We start from the raw sequence: 16,491 nt of genomic DNA on the forward strand, positions 1-16,491 counted from the left end.
CATAAGAGGAAGCATGCATTCATCTAGAATATGGAGCCTTTCCATAGCTCCAGATTTATTCTTGTTCTAAGGCATCATTACCCTCCAAATTATACAGACTTATGTCATTTCATTGAAACACTCATTCACCCATCACATGCCCAGATCCAACAGTAACACTTTTGTTTTAAAATTATGCCAAAATGAGCAAACTTGAAATTCTTTCACCTATATTTGAGTACTCTGCAAAATGTCTTTAATCATCTCAAATAAATTCCAACAAAAAAAAAATCTACAATTTCAGTGCAAAATATATAAACCAAAGAAATCACAGCAGAGGTCTCTTTTTGTACCCTCTGCATTATTATTTGAAGCTGCTTACAAAGTACTTGCCAGTAAGGTGGACTCCGTACCAAAATCAGCCCTACTGTGTAGGTTTCCTGCCATGACTATGGATTCTGCCTGGCATATTTACATGTTGTCTCCATTAGAAAAATGATTAAATAAATACATAAATAAAACACTTTTAGAAGCCAGGATGGGAGAATGGTGTAAAATGCAAAGATAATTCTAAAAAGGGAATCTGATGATAGGATATCATTTAAGGAGATCATCATCAACCAAAGAACACTGATTAGGGCCTAGAAGTCCTGTGGGGAAAGGATCTCTAGAAGAAGAAACCAAAGGTAGCACTCTCCATTTCCTCATGGCTCCAAGGATGTGCGTACTGAGCAGAAATGAGGAGCCCACCTGGAACAGGTGCAAACCTACAGTCTAATCCTTGACCCAGCCCAGCTTCTTGACCGTAAGTTCTATTACTCTGCCATTGCTGTCAACCAGTCAGGATGCAATTTTACTGAAGGCTGGAATTTGGCCCTCCCCAGTTGCACCATGAAGAGAAAATATTTAAAGAAAGGTGTTTTGCAATGCCTATGTTTGGAATGAGTGATAAAATCTGTAGTGCTACCAACACTTTCTAGATGCCAGTTCAATGATATCCATGGTCTACGTCAGGACAGAACAGCAGGCAGACTGGATGTCTAATGAGACACTCAACAACCTTGTATAAACTCTGGGATGTATGGCAGTTAGTCTAAAACTTTAAAATATGACCCTTACAGCAACTTCACTGAAAAGCACCCTTCCTCCAGTCTTTTTGCACCGCAACTTGACTCCATGTCTTAACCCTGGATTGACATCTGCTCTTGTAGGTTGGCATATGTGAGAATATTACTAGACTAACACGCGTAAACAAGCATCCAGACAAATAAAAAGATATTATAATACAGAATATGTTCCCATTAGGAATGTGAAACAATAGCCACAAACATATCATGGGTAAACAAGCAGACACAGTGATAAATTTAAGTTTTAGGTATGGAAAAATGCCATTCACAATCACAGAATATACATTTTTTCCTAGGACCCTGAAGCTAAAATTTGGGTTAAATGAAACCTAAGGTCCCTTACAGCTATAACATTCTATGATTCTTTGAGTGTATTTTTATTTACTTGTTCCCTTGAATTTTTTCTTGTCAGGGAAGGTAGCTCTAGCCTCCCTTTAGAATATCTTTCCACCTACACATCTTCCTACTGCAATAACACGAGTTAAGCTGAATGCACAATTATGTAACTTTAAGATCAAAAGAAAATGGAAAAGAGAGTCTAATGCCCATATGCTATCACTACGAAGGCCCAGCTAACGAACGTTGAACTTTACCAATATACTAAAGGCTACCCTGCAATACTTCCCAACAGCTTAAGTTAAAAATTCTCCTTTCTTTGGATTTATTATGGGGAAGAAGGGGACAGGAATCACCACTGAAAGTTACCTGACTGATGGTACCTACTGTTATAATTTCCTTCACAGTGCTCTTTAAGGACAACAGAAAGGGTCTTTTATTGTACACATCTACTTATGGAGTGCAAATTCTTTGCCTCATAAAGTGAACTCTATTTGTGCTGAATGTATATTCACCATTTCCTGCTAATGAGGTAAAAACCGATTCCAGATGAGTAGAAAAAAAAAAGTCTTCGTTTTCACTGAAATTAATTCCAGGACAAAAAATGTAAGAAAGGCTTAAAAAAAAATCTGTAACTCTGTAAATCAATTTCTGGTGTCTTGCTTATATACTTATATATTTTACTCCCTAGAATTTTTTTTTTTTTGGAGGAGAATCAGTTTGTGATAACACAGTATACTTTTACATTCTGAACATAAGGTTGCTAATTACCACCCAGAATCCAAAGACAGCCTATATGTTTTCTTGCCCAAGAGAGAACACTTTTTTAAAAGAGCAATACAATACAGCACAGAATAGCACCTGAAAACACAAGAGTTCAAAAACCCCCGGAGAAAGCAGAGTTAAAGATGATCATCTAGTCAACCTTCACTCACACTAGAATGTTTAGCTGATTGCGTCATTTGCAGTACACACAAGTCACACGCTGTCCTCAGTCCACTCCATTGAGTAACAGACAATGCAACGCTTTAAATTTGATTTCCTAATGTCCAGGAGGTCAATTTAAGACCTCACCATTTGTTAATACATTTATTGTAAATGTATTCGAGCTTTTTAAAACTGTACCTGGTGTGATGGCTGATAGACACTGTTAACAAGATATATCACAAGGCACCAAGTAAAATGCAAAGCATTGCCGTGTTCAAGTTAAATCCTATCTGGGCAGTCACAAACTTAAAGGCATCTTCTGCCCTAGAATTTCTTTTAATTATTATTTTCCAGTGTTTTCATTTTTAAGTTTAGAACCAGCTACAAGTCTTCGAAGAGTAGTTGTGTGAGCACTTTGTAATGTATATAATTGTCAAGTCACCATGTTAAGTCACTACCTCCAAAACTAATATAATATTGCATATCAACTGTACTTGCATTAAAAAAAAAAAACAAAACTAAAAACGTTTGTGGTTAAAAGAAAGAAAGAAAGAAAGAAAGAAAAGTAGTTGGTGTAAGAGCCACTTTTCAGCTTGAAATGGACTCTAACTGCAGGTTGTTAACTTCAAAACAACTGTAGAGGGCCTAGTCTGTGTACCTCGATCACTTTTAAAGACATTTTCAATAAGGTCCTTTGAGATGGGACCAGAAATGACTTTATTACTTTCCCAAAGGCTTCATTTAAAAGCGTATCACTCTTTTGATAGCAGCTCTGTGTAATTGAAAACGTCACTGTCGTGGTAGATGTGAAGTAAGTGGACATAAGAATAAGACCATTAGAAACGCCCAGAGTTTGCCTGGAATGCCCAACCCTGTGTAGCAACAAACATTGATTTTGATTCTAACAATATTTCCAAACAATCCTTAAATCTGGCAGACAGGAAGAATACTAATCACCTAGATAAATGTGTTTCTTCTACATTCTGGAGAAGCGCCATAAGAATATATCAAGTTTAGTAAGCTTATGTGAGTGGAGCACTGTCCCACTTGGCATTACTCATCGAATTTCATATTATTTTATTAGGATCTGGTACAAACACTATGTAAAACTCTACAGTTAAGTTAATTCAATCTTGTCATCTCACATAATTACAAATATTACAGAGACCAAACCAAACCTACAGCCAAGAGTACACCACATAATTTAGGCCAAAGAAATCTAGTTTGACCTATATAAACCCAAAAATGTAAATGGGTGGGGGAAACTTCTTATCCTTGCTCTTGACGATCCAAATACGCTATCTAATAGATCAGGTTCCCTCTGAAATGTGCATATACCCATGAAGGGAATCAACTACCAACCCTCTAAATGTGCAAACTTTCTCCTTCCAATGTTTATTTTTAAAACAATATCAAAGTTGACAAGATCGCAGATAAGATGGGCAGAGGCAAAGCTGTTAAAATTGAACAGCATTAAGCACAAATATCTACTCACCAGAATATAAATCTGTTATATGATTAATAATTTTTCATTAACAATTTATAGACTCTCATACATTTCTTCCCCAACAATGAGGCAAGCAAACATTATAATGAATATATATTTCCACAATAAAGATTTTCAGTTATAATAAATGGGTCAAACTTTTAAAACTAAAGACTGAATTTTTTTTAACTTTCCAGAGTTTTAGTCTGAACAGATGCAAAAATTTAGCAAGAATTATCACAAGAATTATTTCAGCCATACAAATTATTTAATGAGCACCCATGCAATCTATGCCAAATAAAAATGAATAACACAGTACAATGCCAACTTCTCTGATTAATGCATCCTTAGCTTATATTTCCATACAGTTTCTCTTAATTAAAGACAAACAGAAATTTCCTCTCACTAAACACTTTTAGGTTCAAATTTACTTTCTAGAGCTATTTCTAAAAGTGTATATCATTTGTTTTGCTGAGTAACTGAATTACCTCACATGATACAGCATTAATTACGTGGACCTGGTAACAAAGGAAGAACACTTGGCCCAGGAAGAGAGGCGGGAGAAAGTCTGCTAGGGATGTGGACTCTGGGAGTTGGGTAAGGATGATTTTCTAAGTGTCACCAGGGAGGGAAGATACCTAAATAGCAAAAATCATCACCAAATTACATGCATAAATATTTGAAATTTCATGGGAAAAGATTACCCAGTAAAAAAGGTTTAGGTACATTATATCTTTCAACACAAGATCACAATGTATCTGAAAATTAGCTTGAATAATTTCCTGCTTATATTATAGGAAGAAAATACCTATAATATCTTTCGTATGCTATATATACTCGGAGAGTCCTGAAGTCTCATCTAAATCAAAGTGTCTGGATGCCTGCAGAAATGATTTCTTCCACTACTCTTTGGCACTTACCCTCTGGTGCTTGCGTCATGTGGTAGTCTACCAGCACAGTCTGGAATCAAACGCTACCTTCACCCCCACTGACTCGCTATGTGATCTTGTGGCAAGATCTCGTGTTTCCTCCCCGGAGGAACTTAGTTATCTCTCTTTAGACCACTCTCTCCACACCACCATCCGACCACAACGGCCTTCCTTTCTTCAGCCCTGGGAGAGAGAGGAGAGAGACAGACAGACAGACACACACACACACACACACACAAACACACACACACTAATCTCCCACCAAATTCTTTGCACTTGTTCTTGGCTCACAAGAAAGAGCCTTAAAGACTGGGTTCGACTTGCATCATAAGATGACAGGCAATTTGAGATAGGGACCATGTCATATGTATTAAGCTTAGAGCCTTATATACAGTAGGTACTCAATAAATATATCTGAGAGCTTTAATACCTAAATGATAAACTGCAGTCTGTCGGGACAATGAATTATTAAGCAACTACTATTAGTGAAGAATATGATGATCTCTTAGAACATGAAAGTTATGTCTACCAAATAATATTAAGTAAAAGGAAAACATAAAATTATATATGTGCTGTGTCATTACATACACCAAAACCATGCCTACCCATGAACCCGTATTTTTTTTTTTTTTTTCTGTTCTTAACATTATTGCCGACTTGACCACAAAGGATTAGGGTGAAGAGAGACTAGTTCCTAAATATAAGACCTTAAACTTTTAGGAGGGAAAAAATAGTGTTAGGGAGACCAGGTGAATCCTGTATCACAACCCAGTGATTCATTACAAACATTCTTTTCTCTAGGGCTCATTCTTCCAACATACGGAGGGAATTGTATCTTATAACTTCCATTATCATTAATAGAAGGTACCCATATAATTTCACCAGAAGTCCACTAGAGAATCAGGCCTGTAAGAGAAAAAGCTTTCATTTATTAAGTTTATAAAGAATTCCTAATATAACACAAATAGCAGTGTCTCTGTTAACTGCCATGATGGGTGTAATCATGCTGGAGAGGGCGAAACAGAACAATTAAACTAATTCTGCTATATTCACAGAAAATATAGTTCATAAAGCTACATGCCTCTAACACCTTCCTAAACCCTCCACTCTCAACTACAGACTATCCTCTGACACTACTATAATTCTAAAAGCAAACAGTATTTCTGAAGTATTTCTCATCACTAAAAAAAAAAAAAGCATGTTTTAAAATGGAATGTTCTAACAAAATACACTCGCACATGCAGGGAATAAGGAATTTACAAGCCAACACAAGGTCATTATTTAATTTTTAATTAGGTTTCACCTAACAATGGAAAACTAAGTCTTCCTCCATCCATTTAACAAAATGCTCATTTAGAATACTCCATGGCTTAGAAAGCTTCTGAACAGATGTCTAAAATGAGAATTCAAGACTCAGGAAAATATGAAACTCACTTTACTCTGTTCTCAAGTGATCTGATAAACAAACAGCCTCACCCACTGCAGTCATGGTTGATAATTTATTTCTAGAGTCTGATGACTATATGGCAATTCACTTTGCTGATGAAACATTCTTTATTTGGGTGGGATGTATACAGATACCAACTTAACGAATGTCATTCCCACAAGATAATAGACCATAGAGAAGATGCATGCCAGGCAGCACTGCACTGAAAAACCACTTTTCACCTATCAGAAGATGCCTTAACAACTGACAGAGTTTATCATATTCACAAAACCTCATTCCCACTAGGCAAAGTTCCAAAGCCAACTTTGTTTCTTCATTAAGGGCATCTAAACTTTCTAATAGCCATATTTTCTGCATATTTGCAGTTATTAAAAATCCTTACCTTTGCAATTATTTATAGCAGCACTGGCAGGGACAGATATGTACTGTGAAGTTATTTTAATTAACTCAGGGTCTCATTTTCACTGTGGACAAGGGTTTCCTCAAATCCATAAGACAATTCCACTGATAACTAAAGACTTTTCCTTCTCCAACATTATTCTTGGATTTCTAATTTGGGCCTTGCATTTATACCATTGAAATCTGTTGTAACTGGGCAGTTCCAGAATGAGAAGAAATCAGCATCAGACCCAAACGCTCTTAGGGGAGAAAGAAGGGGACTCCTCAAACCAAGGAAAGGACAGCAAATATGGCAGATACTGCTCAGATCACCCTTGAAGGAAAGTCAGGACAATCTGGCCGCAAGTGAAGAAAGGGAAGGAGCAAGGAGAACAACGATCTTCACAATCTTTTTATAGGTTTGAAAGTTTCATACTTTAGTTAAGGGAATGTGAAATTTTAAATGTGCTCTTGAACCAAACTTTAAATATGTCAAGGGATAATATGTCAAAGGTACCATATGTGGACCTTCTCTCTCTTTGGGGCAAAGGCAATTGCACAAACCCTTTCAACTCTGTCCATGGAAAAGCTGGTGAGTTCCTCCTGGGTAGCCTAGCTCCATGGCTGGCACAAGGTAAGTGATAGATGTTTGCTGAATGAATGAGGACAGAAGTGAAGACACTGTATACACTGGACACTCTGTGCTTCATTTCAGCCATGGGACATTTCCAGAACACATGCCATTCATTCCCATCTGCATGCTCTGTCCCTTCATTTCTCCTGCCAAACTTCAAGGCCCTGCCTTCATGTCATCTCCTTCACAGAAGTCTTTCTCATTCTCCACAACTCAGAATCAATACTGTCCTCTCTTGGGTCATGTGGGTCCTTTGTATTCTACTATGAAACATACCACTGACCATGTTTTGCCTCTTCCCCTATCAGTCTAGGAACATCTGGAAGGGAAGGAAAACTTCTTGATCCTCTGTTTTTCGATCAACATATACCATGTTACCATATTTCTAGTAGAGAATTAATATGTATTTGTTCAATGTTTAAAACGAGCACTTTTACCTTGAATGCCAATGCATTCTACTTTCCTGTCTGACTACAACACCCAATTTTCTCCTGATTGTATATACGTGGTGTCTCTGAGGCCAGATCTTTTCTAGTCTCTTGAAGGCACTCTCAAATTATATACTATGAATAAGGTAAATATAGAAAAGCAACAAGAAGAATGATAAAAGTCACCATGTACACACCATGTCCAACCTTATGAAAGATAAGCCTTTAAAAGATAAGAAGAAAAGTCCAGAACATTTTCCTGAGTAACTCAGACATGCCCTCAAGTTCCAATAAAGATCAAATATTGACAATGAAGTGATTTGGCCATACTCAAAAGAAACAGAAATGTGTTCTCTTAAAAATCAACTTTAAAAAAAAAATAAATGGGAAAATAATCTGGAAATCATTTTCCTTTAAAAGGAGAAAAGAAATAATGTTCATTTTTTTTCTTACATACCTTTCTAAAGTATAGAATTAACCACTATTAAAAATAAAATAAATAAAATTTGTTTTATTATATGGAAATACATCTTTTAAAGTTTTAAGTACCACTCAGAATCAGAAATTACTTATTTTTTTCCAAAGCACCCTTTCATTTCAGATATTTAGCTCATTATATTACTCAGGGCATAGGAAATGAAAACCACTACGATTTGTAATCTTGTGCCAAGACAACTACAAGAGCTGTTGCTCATGGCCCCTAACTCCACTCTGTCCTCTTTTTCAAGGCTCCCTGCATTTGCACCTCATGATTAATCTTGCCAAAACATTTCCTGAAACACATCATACTCATGCTCAAAAACCCTACATGACTTTCTATTGCCTAAATCTTGAATCTGGCACTGAATGCCCTGCCCTGCATGAACCCCTATCCTAACCAAACTTGTCAGCTGACCCCACCTGGAACAAATCTTGCATATTGCAGCTTCTGCCCTTTCCCTCATGCCTCGCCCCTGCTCTTCACGTCTTCTGTCTACTAATCTCTAGCATCACCCCTGCTCACCCACTCACAAAGAATCCAAACCATCCTTCAACCCACAACTCAAATCTCATTTTATCCAAAAGCCTTCTACTGTCCCAATTCTTCACAAATTCTCTTCTAAATGTCTACAAAACATGTTCTCACTTGGTATTTATTTATATATCCCCAAGAGAAACATAGGCTTCATACAAGCAAGGACTACACTGTACATGTATAAGATTACATCCTTCACCGAACCAAGCATAATGGCGCATATGCACTTGACACTCAATACATATGTGTAAATTAATTATTTCTAAGACCGTAATTTATAAACTTTACATTATAAGATCAAATTAAAGACTGCCGCAACTAAATTAAGATACACTGTCTATTACAAACAAATAAAATGCTTTCCAGGCCTATAATTTTAAAGTAAAACTTTCATTCTAATCTTATTCCTAATCTTGTCACAATTTCAGAGCTAATAAAACACTGGTACTTAGTACTAACTAAGCAGGATAATTTAAATTCCTCAACCCCAAATGACTATAAAAATTAACAATAAAAAATCCTAAACTCTGCCAGTGACATTTTATTTCCATAGATGCACAATGTCATTAATGCAAACTCACTGATAACAATAATTGCATATGAAATGAGTGAATGTCCGACCTACAGAGAAGAGCACTGCAGAGTTTTGTGGGTTAGTATGAAAACTTCATTAGTCCACTGTATGCAAACATGTCCCTAATTTTAAATGGGTCTTAGCGAAGAAGACAGTTTACTGGACTAAGTCACCCCCCAAGGCGGCTAACTGCATTTGGGTGGCCATTAAAAGGGAAGCTTTCTGACCTGGGATGTGAGTGATCACACACGTGGAAGACCTGGGGAAAAACTATCTTTAACGTACCCTCATTCACCACGACGCAAAGAAAAATATGAGACATTGGAAACACCTGGATGATCTGAAGGAGACCGGCCTACACAAAAAAATGTTAGCTGACCATGGATAAATGACAGGGACACTTTACGAATTCCTGCCCACGGGAAAGCGTGCCCACTTGCACACACACACACATACATTCTTCACCAAGCATCTAATGAGTCATTACTCTCCACTACTACATGTAAATGGTACTGTATCTTGATTTTAATCTCTAGTTATTAATGATTTAGGAAGCAAAGTATACTTTTTTTAATTTTAAAAGCATACTAAATATGGAAGATCCTAAAAAGAATAGAGAAATACATTCTTAAGCAAATAGAAAGCATTTATTTTTTAAATGGCACTGCTCAACATACTAAAGACATACTCAAGCTGCCAATTTTTAGAGCATGGGTTTTTCTGGTTCTTTTTTAGAAAAATCTTTCTATTTTGGACAAATAGGATTAAGCTTCTTAGACAATTCTTTGTTGTTTTGACTTCAACAATTTATGCAAATGAGATGTTAATTAGTGTAATTGTAACTTAAATTATGCTTGTGTAAACCTCTCCATTGGTAGAAAAGTGTGGGAATCTACACAACTGGTATTTAAAGTAGCTGTACTAACTCCCTTCTGAAAGCCCAGTATAGCAAGATCACTTTCATGTCTTTACAATTTGTTTTTATGAGGTGATAACATTTTTACAAATACCATCATTTTTGGTTTTTTATATTGTAAGTGACAGTCTGACATTTTACAACTGGCTTATTGAAAACAAGAATTGAGCACTCTAGCAGTAACGGACATTAACTGCTGAATAGAGATTCAGATGCTAATGAGGTGAGAGGGGCTCCAGAAAGTTTTGATAAATGCTACACACACTCTAACTAGCTGTGAATGTGGGTTGACAAAGAACATCTACACCAGGGTTCAATAAAATGTAACCCTTTAAATTAATCATACTGGCAGTATTTAATAGAATGCACAACAATCTCCTTTTCTGTTGGCTATAAAGCTGGAGAAATGCAAAGTCTTCACAAATGAATGCTCCCACATTTCCCACTCCACACTGCTACTTTCATTTGAACGTCTACAGCTGTTTCAAAAGTACTTACTGTAAATAGCAAAGTATAAGCATAATTCAGAGCCTGACTCTTTCACATTTTAATGTCTAGATTTTCCCTCATTTTTCTGTCTAGATTTAAACAAAAACTTGTAAATAAGAAAAAAAAAGTCAAAGGTTTGAGTGCCTTGTGCAGAACCCAGCACATAGTAGTTCCTCAATAAACGGCAGTTATTGTTAGAGGAAAGATCTGGCAAATTATAAAAAGAAAAACCATCTGCTCGCACAGGAAAAAATAAGAAAATTCAGGAAGTAAGGCCTTCTGTCTTCAAATTCACAAACTTAAAGTAGGCCTTTGTTCTTCAGGGGCTGTTGGGCAACCTATTTTATAGCTTTGGTGAGGAATTCTCTTTATACAGAAATAATAATGTCCTATTAAGTAAAACTATAATGAGCCTTATTGTCGCAAATGTCAGAGAACCTCAACTTATTTAATTTTTGATTGCACATTATCAAACTCTTCTACTGATTGCAAACTTGTAGGTTTCAACAGACCAGTTCAAGAGATCAACTTCTATTTCTTAAGCAATTGCAGAGCATTAACATGTTATTTCTTCTTAAAGTGACAATCCCTAATATCCTTTTTGGTTTTTGCCAATTTTAATCTTGGCAGGAAGTGGAAATCTGTGCACTCAGCAACACTGCAATCTTGCTGGCTGTCAAAATTATGTGTCAGCCAATGCCTGAGTGGTATTCTTGTCATTTCACCATGGTAAGAAACTTATCAGTCTGACATATAAAGCCTCTAAAAGTAGTAGTTCATGCCAAAATGTAGATGCATGTACCCACCACCTAAATTTCATTTTTATAATTCCCACAATTATTATAACTTCCCCCAAATATATATCCAGATTGTAGTTACAACTTTAAGGAGGCTTTTAAAAATTCAAGGAATAATTATGACTCAAAAAGCTTTAGATTAAAAGACAACTAAATTTTAAAACATACATGTCTCTATATTGACACATGTGTGTATACATTTTGTAAATATGATTGCCTACAGATACTGCATACTTTTTTAAAGAATCATTTTCTCCCAAACTCTCCATGTGAGCTATACATTTCCAAGCCAATAAACTAATTGTTTCTCAATAAACTGCATAAAAATGATACCTTTACCCTTCAGTAGACACTGGTTACTCTTTGACTTTTTAAGAGTGAAAACTCTCACTTAAAAAAAAAGTGAACAAGTAGAGAAATGTGTGCTATGGTTTAGAAATGGCCATTTAGCCAAATTGCATACTTGTGCTGTGTCAGCGTCCTGGCAGAGTCATCTCATTCCACCAGTCTAATGGATGGCAATTGAATTTAATTAACAAAACTCCTTTGACTTAGTTTCATACTGTGCTGAATGTAATGGAATCTCCTCTCTCCCTCTCCCCCTTTCTCTCTCTCTCTCTCTGTCACGCGCGCGCACTCTCTAGCATTCAACTAAAAATGTCCTTAACTGCCATCCACTTTAGGAATATTAAAGGCTATACATTATACTTAAAAGATATAATACAGTCATCTCCTTCCCTATGACTTAAATTTAGTTACTGAATTATATAACATAAAATAATTAAAAAGATACTTTAGTAGTGATACACAGTATAGATTCAATTACCACAATGTATCCATTAAAGGTACTTTTATAGTATGAATAAAATGCAAATCCTCTTTATGGATCAATACCAGAACATAATTCTATTCCTCCTCCTAAAAAAAGGAAGTTAACCATTATAAATCATCTTCACATGAAAATGGTAAAAAGGTGTTCCTTTAAAAGTGTTCTGTTAATCTCAATATATTCAGAATGTTACTTTCTCTATTACACCCATTTGAAAACTGTACGCCTAAATTCCAGCAGTATGTGATAACCAATAAACAGAAAACTTATTTACCATTTTTCTTCATACCTGACACTAAATTCAGAGAGACATTTCTATTACTTAAATAATCTTTTCTAAATAAAATCAAGAACACACCAAAAGAAAAAAAAATGCTCCTAAGGGATTCCAAGTAAATACTATTCTGCCTAACTTTTGCCTGGCTGGGCACTCCGAGACAAGTTCCTATGATTGATTATTGTGGTATCTCTGAATCTTTGACTTTGAACCATAACCTTTTTTTCAAACAATGACAGTTGGGACCTACCATTTGCCATCTGTAGTGATGGAGGGGGGAAAAGGACTTCATGTACATTAATCAACCAATTAAGAACAGACTTAAACAAAACACTAAAGCATAATAAACCCCTGACTGCTTAATAGCTTTCTACTTTTAATAGTTGTCTTCCTGCAGTCTGCTCACAAGATTAGGAGTAATCTGTTCAAGTCTTAACAAAAATTGCATGAGCAAAGGGGGAAAAAGTGAACCATTCAAACCAGGCATTTTAAATTGTGAAAAATGATACTTAAGGATTCCACAGTTCAAATCAAAATTTAAGAGGCTGATCTACACTCCACCATATCAAGGAATCTCGTCAATACAAAATATGGTACTGCTCTTCACTGAAATATCTAAAATTATTAGTAAATACAAATGAGTCTCTTATTTTAAAATTTCAGGGGACTACATTCTTAAAAACACCACTCATTCAATAATTTATGCTGTATCATTTGGCATAGAGTAATTTTCCAGGATAATTTGACGCTTCAGTTATTGGAGCAGAGCAAACCTAAGAAGAAAAATGGGGGAAAAGTTAACAAAACTAGGTAAGGTCTTGCATTTTCTCTGATTAAAATGTGATCAGCAAAAGTAATATTAAATAGTAAGACATTGGGGCGCCTGGGTGGCTCAGTTGGTTAAGCGACTGCCTTCGGCTCAGGTCATGATCCTGGAGTCCCGGGATCGAGTCCCGCATCGGGCTCCCTGCTCGGCAGGGAGTCTGCTTCTCCCTCTGACCCTCCCCCCTCTCATGTGCTGTCTCTCATTCTCTCTCTCTCAAATAAATAAATAAAATCTTTAAAAATAAATAAATAAATAAATAGTAAGACATTAACTCAGCTCATTCATGAATAAAAAATAAATAGGAAACTAAGGGAAAAAGTCAAGGATGCTTACCCTCACAGGTTAATTCAATAGTAAATTGGAGGTACTAGCTAATGCAGTGAGAAGCATAAGAAAAATAATAAGATTGGAATAGCAGAAATGAAAATGCTATTGTTTGCATTTGATTTGATTAGCTACACAGTATACACAAAATAATTTACAGACAAATTACTGGCTGAAAATATGTAAATATAGCTGGATGTAAGATCATTATACAAGAATTAACTGTATTGCTAGACTAGAAGCACATAGTTAGAAAATATACTTTTAAAAACACAATTTATAAAAGTAGTTTCAAATAAGATGTTCAAGACTTGGGTGAAAAATAATTCAACTTCTTGAAAGATAAAATCTAAATAAATAGAGAGGCATACCATGTTCATAGATGTAGTAAGATTTGATAATAATATGATGTCAATTCCCTTCAAATTCAAATTCAAGTGTAGATTCCATATGTTTCTAAACAAAATCTACACGGGATTTTTCATGAAACTTGACAAAATGATTCTATCACCTCACATGTATTAGAATTGATATTATCAAGAAGACAAGACATAACAAGTGTTAGTGGGAATGTAAATTGGTGTAGCCACTATGGATAACAATATAGAGGTTTCTCAAAAAATTAAAAATAGAGCTACCATAAATCCAGCAATTACACTTCTGGGTACTTATCCAAAGAAAACAAAAACACTAATTGAAAAGATATATGCACCCCCATGTTCACTGCAGCATTACTTAAAACTGGCAGGACTTAGAGACAACCTAAGTGCCCACCCACAGATGAATAAATAAAGAAATGGAATATTTCACACAATGGAATATTATTTAGCCATAAAAAGAGAAAAAAAAACTTGTCATTTATGACAATATAGATAGACCTTGACAGCATTATGCTACAGGAGATAAGTCAGACAGAGGAAGACACATATCATATGATCTCTCTTATATATGGAATCTAAAAGAAATAAAGTCAACCAAGCTCACAGATACAGAGAACAGATTGGTGATTGCCAGAGTTGGGGAGTAGGGGATAGGAGAAAGAGGTGAAGGGGATCAAAAGTTAAAAAGACATAAAAAAAGAAATTCAATACTAGAAACCTATTTGAAAGCACATCTCTGTGGCCCATCTTGATGAATATAAAATAACAAAAATAAATAAAATATATATGAACTGGTGAAGGATCAAGAATAACTAAAAACACTCCTGGGGTGGGGGGAGGGAAGTGTGCAGGATTTGCTTTATCAGATATCAAAACCAACTGAAACAGCATGTTGGTATAGGGTAGACATATTAATCATTGGAACAGAACAGAGAATCCAAAAACAGACCCACACAAATATAAAAACTTAACAAATGATACAGGTGGCACTGAAGATCATTTTGGGGAACAGAGAAACTATTCAATAAATGATGAAGTGAAAACTGTTATTCATATAGGGAAAAAAATGAAATCGGATCCCTACCCCACACCATACAAAAAAATAAATTCCAAATGGAATACAAATGTAAATGTGAGATGAACATTTAAAGCTGAATAAAAAATACAGTGTATTTTTAAACACAAACTAAGGGGGATATTTTAAACAAGACACAAAGCAGCACCTGTAAAACAAAAGACTAATCAACTTTATAATATTAAAATTAAGAATTTTGGGGGGCACCTGGGTGGCTCAGTCACCTTCGGCTCAGGTCATGATCCCAGGATCCTGGGATCAAGCCCCACTTCGGGCTCCCTGCTCTGCAGGAGGCCTGCTTCTCCCTGTCCCACTCCCCCTGCTTGTTCCCTCTCTCGCTGTGTCTCTCTCTGTCAAATAAATAAATGAAATCTTTAAAAAAAAAAAATTAAGAATTTTTGTTCATCAAAGATATCTTAAAGAAAATGAAAAATCAAGCCACGAACTATGATTTGCAAGCACCTAACACAAAAGAGTAGAATCTAGGATATATATATATATATGGAACTCCTAACAAACCAACAAGAAAAAGACAAGCAAAAAATAGGAAAAAAATGAGTAAAAGACATGAGCATTTATTTCACAGAAAAGATAGTGGCTCGTTGATATACAAAAAGATGTTTCATCTCATTATTAATCAAATTAGAAATTCAAATTAAGACTGCAATAAAATATCATTTTATGGTCACCATACTGGCAAAAAGTAAAAATCTGGCAATGTCAAGAACTGGAGAGAACAGAATCTTCTGTACAGTGCTACTGCTAGGGAGAGTGTAAATAGGTATAACTACTTAATAAAATAACAGTATCTTTTTATAAAATGTAACGCTGACACACCCTGTGATTCAACAATTCCACTCTTAGGCACATACCCTAAAGAAACCCTTACACGCATGCTCCACAAGACATGTTACAATTCATAACACTTTTAGTTGCAAGAAACTAGAAATAGCCATCAATCTACCACAAAATAGCATATTATACAAGAAAGAAGAATAAATTACAGTACATGTGGCAAGACTAGAAACATAATGTTGACTGAAAATGCAATTTCCAGAATCATGTATGTATGTGTGTATCTATGTATATATGTATGTATATGTAATTTTTATAAAACTTAATAACAAGCAAAACAACAATATATTTAGTGCACATATAAGTGATGAAACATCTCTTTTATAGGAGGGGAATAGTACACAATACTCAGGATAATGGATGATTTTTCAGGGAACATAAAAATAAATGCAGGTATTGGTAATGTTCTCCTCGGGTGGGGTGATAGATTCACAGGTCTCCATTATGATGTGATATCTTACGT

At 35.5% G+C, this 16,491-nt stretch overlaps 1 protein-coding gene across 18 annotated transcripts in view; it reads right to left on the reverse strand.

Annotated features, from left to right (window-relative positions):
* The window catches only part of NFIA (nuclear factor I A), a 369,091-nt gene that overhangs the window by 323,950 nt on the left and 28,650 nt on the right, over positions 1-16,491 (reverse strand). The window contains exon 3 of one of the 18 annotated variants that reach the window (XM_064589058.1): positions 1-16,491. This exon is cut by the window's right edge and continues 15,633 nt beyond it. The exons of the other annotated variants lie outside the window; for them this stretch is intronic. The gene's annotated coding sequence lies outside the window, so the exon portion shown is untranslated. 18 annotated transcript variants of the gene reach the window in all.

The sequence above is a fragment of the Mirounga angustirostris genome, unplaced genomic scaffold (assembly GCF_029215605.1).
Source record: "Mirounga angustirostris isolate CCGP_5_RB_7025 unplaced genomic scaffold, mMirAng1.0.hap1 SCAF_4, whole genome shotgun sequence".
In the NCBI taxonomy this organism is placed as follows: domain Eukaryota; kingdom Metazoa; phylum Chordata; class Mammalia; order Carnivora; family Phocidae; genus Mirounga; species Mirounga angustirostris.